Source organism: Cyrtonyx montezumae, unplaced genomic scaffold (assembly GCF_038088225.1).
Source record: "Cyrtonyx montezumae isolate F1298 unplaced genomic scaffold, pur_monq_1.0 scaffold_7, whole genome shotgun sequence".
In the NCBI taxonomy this organism is placed as follows: domain Eukaryota; kingdom Metazoa; phylum Chordata; class Aves; order Galliformes; family Odontophoridae; genus Cyrtonyx; species Cyrtonyx montezumae.
The window spans coordinates 4573055-4584001 of NW_027072078.1; positions in this window are offsets into that span (position 1 = coordinate 4573055).

Below are 10947 nucleotides of genomic sequence, written 5' to 3' on the forward strand. Positions count from 1 at the left end.
TTCTGTTCTCCTTTTAGAAAAGAACAGGCAAACTCTTGCATCATTCAGACAGCAACAGGATGGCCCCATCAAATATCTCTTTGCCATGAGCTGGAAAGAGAAACACTCTACCTTTATCACAAACATATTTATATCCCTCACGTACCTTCTGCCTTTGCCAAAGGGCTTCAGAGAGCTTTTTCCTGGCTCTTGAGAGAGAATTATGGATGCTGCTACTGCAGAAGTGACATTGCTGGGTTCAGGTGATGCTTTTTAAGGTCACTCGTGAGATGGAGAGCAGTGGGGCTCACTGTGCTGACGGTCATTCTGGCACCACTGTGAATGTGGCACTCGGTGCCTGGAGATGAGTATCACCCAGACAGTACCACCCCACTGGTGCAGCTTACCTCTGGGAGCAGACATGAGCATGAAGATCCGGGCAGCTGCTCTGAGACCTGGGTAAGTGCATTGTGTCACCATGCCGTGCCGGGTTTCTGCTATTTCAGCATTAAAACTGCTCCTCTGGAGGCTGTTGGGGGAAGAACAGGACAAAGTGTCAGTAGTTGCTGACCTAAAGCACAGCCTGTTTCTGCGTCACCCACAAGGCCCTGTTTCCAACTGCTGCTCAAGCCAGCTTTCACACCTAGTGTTGTGGCCCCTACAGTCTTCTCCTGTGACAGAGGTGCCTGAAGCTTCTTGTTTTACCTCTTCACCTCCACCACTTGTTTTCTACCTCCATGCTGCTCTTTTTAAGGAAGAAGAGTGGTAGCTCTTAGACTGGATCATATCAGGACTTCAGTTCACTGCATCACAGCAAGGGGGAAGCAAAATGCAGTGTGAGATATAGGTGAAACCATCTTAGCCCAAGAAAATCTGCACCCTTCTTGCTGTTCTTGGACAACAACATCCTGAGAGAACCCAAAAAGCCAGCCCATACTCTATATTTGGGTAGTTTAGATTTCAAGAGGTCCCAGCGGATATGGAGGGGTAAAGTATCTCAAAGTATCTCATATAGCCTCCAACTCCAGAGATATAAGAGCCATTTGTTTCTACCATTCTGTTCTGGACATCTCACAGCCAGCCCAGCACCCTCAGATGCTGCGCATCCCCCTTTGCCCCTTCCGAGCACAACGACATACTGAAGTCACCACATTTACACCCATCCTCCTGCGTGGCTGACAAGATGCAGCTCAGCTTCCTCTCAGTGACAGACAAGTCCCAGAGGTGCTCAACACGACTGCAGAAGTCTTAAGAAGGGAACATAATCCTGTGCCTGTGTGGAGCCATTTAGCTCCATCTCCTCACGGCTGGGGAATTTCTCACTGGCAGGACACGCGTCAGACTGCCCTCATTTTGCGGCTGTTGCAGTTTGCTGCAGCATTTGCAGCGATCTCAGGCAGTAATCAAATCTGCTGGTAGTGCTTCATCGTCCATAAATCCCATTGGAGTCTGGCCCATAAATAGTTACACTACAGCATGCAGCTGCACACAGAGCAAGAGCAAATGTTCCACTCAACGGCTGCTGACTCTAATCGGACTGAGGGGGTGATCATGTTTCCACCATTTGGCGGAGTTTTATTATAGCTGCCTCTCCTTCAAGGCACGCTCTCACCAGCACCACCGGCTCCGTGCTGTATAAGCATGTGGACAAGACTGGGCCTGATGTAGGGATCCTACATGAGGACAAGCATCTTTGTGCTTCGGAAGCACACAGACCCAATATTCAGACCCTATTTAAAACAGCATCTTCCATTTTCCCCTCCTCTTATTATTTTCATGCTACCAATAGTTCCAGTTCCCTGGTTTTCATTGTAAGCAATCTAACTCATTCAATTCAACAACTGCCCAGCCTTCCTCTGAGAAGTCTGAGCACCCAAGTACTGAATTGCTGCCCTGTAAAAGAGAGGGGCACTCCTTTTCCTGATTCGTGACAGGATAGATCAGTGAGGGAAAAATTCAGAGGCATTTCTAACAAGAAGAAATACCTTGGCATCCTCTCCTTGCTTCCCTCAGTTTAAGAGTTAAATACAAAGTGCATAACCCCAGATGCTCTGCCTCTCCAGTGGAAGCCTCTGTGGGACACAGAGCAGAAACGAGGGCTCTACCAGAGCTATAAACAGGCTGACACACATTTCTTATTGTAAAGAGTTCATGCTGTGCCCGTGCAGACAAAGCTGAAACCTTCGGAAACTTCAGATGATGGAAGCTCCATGTGCCATCCTGCTACATCTCCTGATCTGAATAGGAGCCATCTCTCACCCTTACAGAAGGTAACTTAGGAGCTCCATTAAAACAAGGAGAATCAGGTTGGATTCAAGCCCATTAAGTCTCAACGTGATGCACCAACAATTCTCTAAGCTTCACAACTTCATCCAAAGGGAAATAACTCTGAGAACATAGGTCAGAAGTGATGCCTGAGAGCTGTTCCAGAGAGGCAGCAAAGAATCACTGAGGTTGGGAAAGACCTCCAAAATCATCTAGCATATTTCAGTCGATGCGTCTTCCTTGGACTAAGGCTCTGCAGACAAGTCTCCTTCCCCTGGCTCAAATGCTGAGCTGGAGCCCCTCCAATAACTCATTTGACAGCTCACTGCTTTGTTTTTGTCCCACATCCTTCAGGTGGGCAGGCAGCCCTGAGCTGCCCAGCACTGGAAGCTCACAGGATGTGTGTGCTGTGAAGGCACATCCAGGGAACTGGACAGAGGCAGAGTGTGGTATGTTATGAAGTGGACCAGGACCACACGCTCTGCCAGCATGCACACCTATGCCCTGGATGAACTCTGAGGAGCACATGGCCCAACAGCAAGGAAACAGCCACCAGCTCTTAAAAAGGACAGTGAAAGGCTGAGGTGCTTAACTTCACCACCACAAAGGTCACCTGCCTGCATGAAGAACGAGTTATAATGAAATGTGCCACGTTTGCTGGCCAACGCTGTCAGAGAGCTATTAAAAACAGCAGGGATCTCTTGGCCATCTACTCCACAGCATGGCAGGCACCCCAGCTAGCTGCTGGGCATGCCTTCTGCAGCTCCAGCTGAAGCACTGGACGTAACCTTTCGATGTGACACGGGGCTAGGAGTTCCGCACAGCCACAAAATTAAGGCTGGGAGAAAAGACAACTGAGAAAAATACAAATGGCAGTTTGAGGCAGCCGTGGGAAAGCAAAAAGCTTTGTCCTACAGGAATATGCTGAAGGCAGGAACAAAATGAATGCGTGCAAAAATTAAAATAAAAGTAGAAATAAGGTAAGCCAGAGGTCTCCCTCCTCCGAGCCAAAACAGACCTGGAAACCAGGCTCAATTGTGACCTTCTTCAACTGAACTACAAGCAACAAATTCTCCATCTTTGCTATCCAGAGGGATGAGCACATGCTGCTAAGCACTGGGATGGTCACTCAGGCCGCCTGTGCCCCCAGAGCTCAGCAAGGAAAGGAAATGTAAGTTGTGCCAGACCACTGATAAACTGTTCCCAAACCCCAAATTTCCACAGGCAGTAACACTTCAACGCGTGGGGTACCACGGTCTTGTTGAAACCTTTTTCCAGCTCTCCCTGTGCCTTGAACCCACCTACCAGAAATCTTGGCCATTCACACCTTAGCTTTTATGCTCCTCATATGGTTGTTTCCTGTTAGGTTCTTTCATTTTGAGCCCTAGTGATGCACCTCACAATGTACAGCATAACACACATTCTTGCTGCCCCAGAGACATCATGCAGAGCAGAGGCAGCTGTTGCTCACTATTTAAAAACCCATCCATAGTAGCAGGTTTTCAAAGTGAAGTCATTTGAGACACCTTGAGTAGGAGGACGAATGTTCAACTCAAAAATCCATGAAAGGAGGCTGCTTTTTTATTACTATTATAGAATGGAAAAAAAGCATTCATCGCTTTCTGAAAAGCAAAAAAGCAAAATTGGTCTCAAAGTCACTCACAACTGCTGAAATCTCTGGCCAATGAAGAACAATTATCCTCGTTACTGAGCAAAGGATGACAGGGAAAGCAGGTCTGCGTGAGAGTGTGCAGTGGGGAAAAGCAACCCTCAGCTGCAGAAGCTGCCAACACCACATTCCTCCTGGCATAAGTTGTCTCATCCCAGGAGCTGCCACTGCCACTTTTTGCTGCACTTCAGCTGTCTAATCCCCAGCTTTGGCAACCGTGCAAGCTTGTGAGAGCAAGCACTCACAACCGTGCTGTGGCTTTGGGTTTCTCTTCCCCTTCGGAAGGACAGGACCATGGGACAAAATGCTTTTGTCAAGCTAATTAGGAACTGTTCATAACTCTATAGCGCAGGCAGCAGATCTGCTAAATCAGATGCATCAGGGACACTGCTCAGTGTTCAGCACCCTTGGGGAGAGGAGCCGAGGGTAGCAGCTAAGGGCAAGCAGAATGCTTGCATTAAACGTTAAAGTCCACAGCAGAACAACTTGATTACTGTTATTCTTTCAATGCTCTTACAAAGATAACAAAACCCTATAAAATCTTAACAGAAATTGAAGCTTTCAAAAGGGGAGATAAAAACCTCACCTACTTAATGACAACAAAGCAAGTAGTGGAACAAAGTAAAAAAGCACTGAAAAGAAAAAACCCAGCAGGGCCCACAGCCACACTGGAAGCTTCTTTGGTGAAACTTCTCCACATCCATGCTCCAGAGGAGCACAAGCCCCAGTTCATGTTGAAAGATAGGTTAGAGTCTCAATTTAGGATCATAAAAAGCACAAATGGAAGAGATACTCCCCATACTAAACTTTACCAAATATCAAATGCAGCAGGAAAAAAGACAAGACTCACTCCTCCCAGGCTGGTAAGTATGGCAGTATTAAGTGTACAGCTGCCCTCTCTCCAACCTATCGTGTAGGAGCTGTGTTAAAATGACATTCAACACGGGAAGAGAGAGGCACTGGCTGGAGACAGTTAACATTACAGCACTTCCTATCCCTAGGGAGATGGATCCAACAAGGTGAAGGTTAGATCCAAGTTCCACCCATAGCAACAGACTGATTTCCAGATGCCTTGCTTTTCAGAACCCTCAATTATTTCAATAGGATTTCATAATATGAAACCCTATGCACACATCACAGGGAACAAAGCAGAAAACAGGAGATCCTATGCCAAGTCCCCCCCAAAGGCTGTAATTTAATCCTAGGCAACCTCCTTTGACCCTGCCAATTCACAGAAGCACAATAAGAGAAGAATTAATAAAGTGCCTTCAATCATCATCTGTGTGTGATGTTTACAATGGCAAATCAAACAAAATGCATTCATAATAGTTTCTGGAAAAGCAGCATTGGCTTCAAATCCCTGCAGCGCATATGGTTTGGTGCTCTTGCTAGTTAAAGTACTCAAACATTCAGCTAAATTTTTTACTCTAGAAATCTACAAGGAAAGAGACCCAACCCCACATGCCACAGGAATCCTTCCAGAAAACACGTCACAGATAAAGAGGAGCCAAGATGAAATGCTGGCCAATCGCTGCCAAGCAGAAGTGCTCCACACAGCACCTGAGAACAAAACGAACCATGTGGATGCCACATCTCAAAGCATAAAGCCTGCCAGGGAACATCCCACCATCCTACTGGGGAGGCTAAAGCTACGAGGCATTTGAGATTACAAATGTAGGGGAAGATCCCCCTTGTGTTGAAACTACCTTTGCTTCATTTCATCACATCAGTTGCAAAACATTGGCATTCTGCTCTCCTGGGACTGTACAGGTACCACAGGCTATAGGTGAAAAAAGCAGATAAATACCAGAAACCAGCATTTCATCTCTGCACAAGAGATGAAAGTATGTTTGAGTCTTGCAAAAAATCACTACATTCCTTCCTTTGGATAATATCATCGCATGTTGAAAACAGTTACCTTCACCCATCCTTGATAACTCCAGAAACTATGCCTAAAGGAGTGGATAAATCATTACTACATGGCCATTTCTAAGATTCCCCCCCAAAAAAAAACCAAACAAACAACAGTGGGACAACTGATTTAAGGAAGCTGTGGAGCTGCAGTTTGTGTCAGGATACTCTTGCATGAGGATGTGGCAGCACCGTTTCCCATGATCCAGTCTGTCACCCAGTCACTTTGGAGCCACCAAAATCACCAAGGACTGTACTTGCCACTGACATTTCATACTGCTCTTTCTACAAACATTCATCCAAATGAGCTGTGACACCCATGGTCCAGCAGCACTTGCTGTTCTCACTCTTGGTTTGAAAACGCTCAAGGAAAAAATGAAAAATTTATATGGAAAAGGGTTAAAAATAAAAGTCACACGTGCAAGTAAGCACCCCACAGCCAACTGCTGAAGCTCTACTGACTTAAAGCTGCTCGGGAGAGATGAGTTTGGGACAAAAATGTTTTAAGATAACTGGCACATCTGCACTACCTTTAGTAGGAGATAACAGCATTCATAAAGTATGTCACCAGAGCTGCCAGTGAGTGGCTGAAGTCATCTCGTGTTGTAAAGCAACTGACTTTGACAGAAGTTTAACAAGAAAGGAAAAAACCTCGGGGCTGCCTATTTGAGCAGAAGTGGTTCAGGCTGAGATCTTGCTCTTATCACACTCTGCAGGTGAACTGCCACAGCCCTGAACGTGTACTTCTTAAAGGGAAACAGCAGCTATCAATGCAATGGTTAGAGTGCCCCAGATGGAGGCAGGGGCAGCTTACACTGACTGCCAAGCACTCTCCCATGCAGCCTTCCTTATGCTGGAGGTGCCCCTGTGGCCATGGGGTCCCACCAGCCACAACTTTTGGTGAGGGTCACCATGAATCTCCTCTGCTAACAACCTCTGATCTCATCAGTCACACGAGAAGCAAAGCGACATTCTTGAGCATCACTATGTCACTTCTCTCCCTACAGCTAAATCAGGGGGACACAGCACCAGCAGGCTATTTAAAGTAGGCCAGCCAAACTATTTAACAGCCTGGAGCAGAGGCATCGCACACACACATTCTTGCTCCCCAAAAACAGGCTCACAGCTTTACTGTGATGATTTCAGGGTCCTATGAAGGGCTGTTTTCTCATGCAGAAGGAAGGCAGAAATGCTAGGAGCAACACAAAGGCTAAGTTCTATAATAGATAAGCTTCAAGTGGCTTGACAAGGAAAGGAAACACCAGCTGATGCTATGGGAGGAAGCAAATCTATAGATACCAGGCTGGTGACAGACAAAAAGGCACACTGTAGACTCCATTAGGGTGCTACAGCTGGGCTGCATCCAGTGCATGCCCTGCCCAGACACACTAAAGCCTCAGATCCCCAAGTTCCCAAAGCAAAATGTCACCTCTGCCTCCCCGCATCAATTCTCCACCACAGCTACTTTACAAGCAACAATAAGTACACGAAGGGACACAGGATGCTCATCGCTGAGCACTCTACGAGAAAGCAAGTGCTCCTCAAATGCTTTATGCTCAATTGTGTCCAGTCAACCACAGTACAGATTATTTTCATAATACTGTGTGTGAGAGTGCACCAGGATTTGTATTTCATGCAGTGTTTAATTTGCACATCTAAATCCATACAGCATTCCTCAAGGCCCATAGTAAGGAGTCCTGCCTGCTGGGATTCAATGTTGCTGCTCACCTATACTCGGGTTGCGTTTTGCCAAGATATTTGCACTTCAGAGTTGCTCTGTAACCTAGAAGCTAATGCTTGTACAACCACAGAGGAAAGAAAGGCCAAAAACAACTAACAACAGTTTTATGGGACAGTGTAAAGCAAACTGCACAAAGTGTTCGGGCAACCTGACTTCTTCCCCAGAGAAGGATGTCAGGAGGCTCCCTAAAAGGCTGAACATGAGCTGAAGGCAGTGCAGAGCTGCCATCACCTCCAGGGAGCTGCTCCTCCCCCAGCAGCCCTCCTGGTGTGCAAGGGGGATGGAGATGCTCAGAGCTCTGTGAGGAATGCCTTGTATGTCTCACTGCCACTTGCTGAAGAACACTGACTTCGTCTGGGACAGAATTAGAAAACCTTGAGCAGGAGGGTAACCAGGCACAAGTGCTAAGTCAGCCAGAGGCTATATGCGGCACAACCAGTTGCTGCCTCCCCTCCCTCCCAGCCCAGGGTGCATGTACATGCACTTCCCCCAGTTTCTCTCAAGCAGTTCCCATGCAGGTAGAGGGCTAATGTGCTCTCTCAGCCCTCCTGTAAACAAATCCACTGCATCAGGCTTGTGTTTTCAGATATTCATTCCCTTGCCCGCTCCCCTGAAGTCTGTCTTAAACAGCTTCTGGCAAGACACGCTCCTGTTTCTGTGCCTTACACAAAATCTAACAAATGCACAGCTACATGCTTATATAAACAAATTCACAGAGGATCTCATTTGACCAAGACAGCCCCAAACATGCTGACTTAACTGTTTATTGTGCAGCTCTACTGATATTTGTGTCCCATGGCTGCCATCGCCTCAGGTAGGAACCCACTCTGCTTCCCTGTATCAAAAGCAGCTTGCACTGACAAAGCCAAATCACTGCAAGAACAATTAGGTGCTTTAGAATAATTAGGTTGCACACAGTCAGCAGGGCAGCCTGAAGCTGGCAGCAGATCTCCAGTTTGTTACTTTAAACCTGCAGTGAAACGTGGAAGAATCAAAGCAGACAAGTGGGCTGGCCAAGGCAGTGATCTCTTCCACAACCCAGCATCTCCTGCTAAAGAAAGCAGCTGAATCTCTGCAGCGTCTTGATGTGGAAGAATGCATGGGGAAGTACGTTACTCACTCCTCTCAAAACTGTAATGAATTTTGAGTAACTCTAGCAACTGCTTAACAGCCCAGTTCCCTTCTGCATCTGGTTATGTTCTTTGCCAGGGGGACTACGTGGGGACAAGAGCTCCACATCCTCACTGATACAGAAAAAAAACATGGGACTCGTGTTAATTATGAATTCCCTTGTTTGGTTTCAACAGGGTTCTCCCTGGATATTCCTGTACTTCCCACAGCTTTGGGTAATGGGATCACACTCGTATCTTTATCAAGCTTTTCCACAAAGCAGGCAAACATCAAGCAAGTAGACCCAAGGCCACGTTTCCACAACTGACAGGACTAACAGAGCATTCCACCCAACAAAAGGCTTTCCTTTTGCTGGATCTGTAGGACTGGTGAAACCTGAAGCCCCCTCCCCTGCTGCAGGAGGGAGGCACCCCCACCCTCCCCAGGAGCCGCACAGCCGATGGGCAGATGCCAGCAATACCTCGCATCCTCAGCTGCTGCTGCTTTCCCTTAGAAGTGGATCTGGGCAAATCCCAGTGACATGAGGCTGGGGGCTTGCTCAAGTGCTTGCACACACAGGAAGGAGCTGCTAACAGCACAAGAGGAGCCATCCTGCTGTGGCAGCTGGCCCCAGCGCACAAGGACACATCTCCATGCTTTACTCCCTGGGGATAGGCAGGCACGCAGCCCACAGGCTCCCAGAGACATCCTGTCCCAAAAGCAGAAACAACAGGATTCAGATCCCTAACCTAACAGGAGTAAGAGGGACCTGCTGCACCCTGCCTCCTTCACACTTACCCTCTCACCTCATCAATACACAATCATTATGTGACAGCTACTCACAAAACCTCCTTCTTCTCTGTTGACTTGACATCCCAGCACATCTGCCTTCCTATGCCATGCTGAACTTAATGCTGATCCTGCACATGCTCCATTTTTAGAAATCTTTATTTTAAAATACATTTAATGGTGACTTCTGGGCTTATTTCACTGCAAACCTCAGGTTAATTCAGAAATTACTGGATTCTGACTGATTCTTCCTTGCAACTACTTAGAGTTCTCAGTGTAGAGCTGTACACACACAGACACACACAAAAGGATTTCCTACCAAGTTACATCTCCAGTGGTGGATTTTCCAAAAGTATGGCCTGTATAATGAAACACATCAGCATCATACATCAAAGGCTTCTGGGCTCTGAGCATCCAAACACTGTACAGCACAGCTCATGTGACAGAAATATCTGCTCCATCAAAGGCCTTGCACTTGCCAGCACAGAGCTCCTGGAGGCTGGAGAATGAATGGGAAAGGGCAGACAGCAGCCCTGGGTTTCTCTGCAGAAGACCTTAACCACACACAACAGGGGAAATCATCAGGTTCAAAAGAGCTAGGAGCTGATCTGTTGTGCTGAAAACAGAAAGGCTCCTGCTCAAAGCTGTCTCCCAAGGAAACCGGGGGAGCACAGAGAGCATGGAGAACCATCTAGAGATGGAGGGAAGAGAAGGATAAACAAGAGACAAAGGATGGGCACTCAGACAAGGAGAGAGCAGAAGTGTCTCCAGCACCTGATGGCTGGTTTCCGATTAGAACTACTTTCTAATGAGGAAACCTTCCCTGGGGGAGAAACATCACCCAGCTGATCTCCAGTCATCAGGAGCTCAGCTTATTTAAAGGAGAGGAATAAAGATCAAAGGAAAAACTTGAAGGAATAGTGAGAGGAAGGAATCATCAGGGGCAGCTGAGAAATGCTCAGGCTGCAGAGAGGCACTTGGCCAAAGGTACTGCAGTGTTTTCCTTATTTGCCTGCTTTATTTTTAAACACCCAGAGCCTTTGCATGATCAACACTTCCTTGTACACGAAGGAAGCAGAAGAGGAGTGAGGGACTCTGGGGAGAGAAGCAAACAAGGTTGGAAATTGATGATCTTCCCAGCCGTGAAAGTCAAAATGCCTGCTTGAAACCGAACCCTCCTGGAGCACTACACAGGCATGGGGCAGAAGGGGAGGGAAGGAAAGAAGATTTACTACTTCAGCAGAGTTGAAATTCTGATGAGAAAAAATAACCATTCAATCTACGCCTGAATGTCAACAGCAGATCTGAAACTGGATTGTCACGTTTCCCCCCTATTTTCCAAACAGGGAAAATAAAAAAAAGCATAGGAGGTGGCTGGAGTTTTTAAAGAGGGGGGGAAAACGTCTCTGAAGTCCCTTGATCTTCTGAAGCCCTGAACTCTTATATTCCATTTATAGCCTGAGCTGGAATGACACCCCCCTCG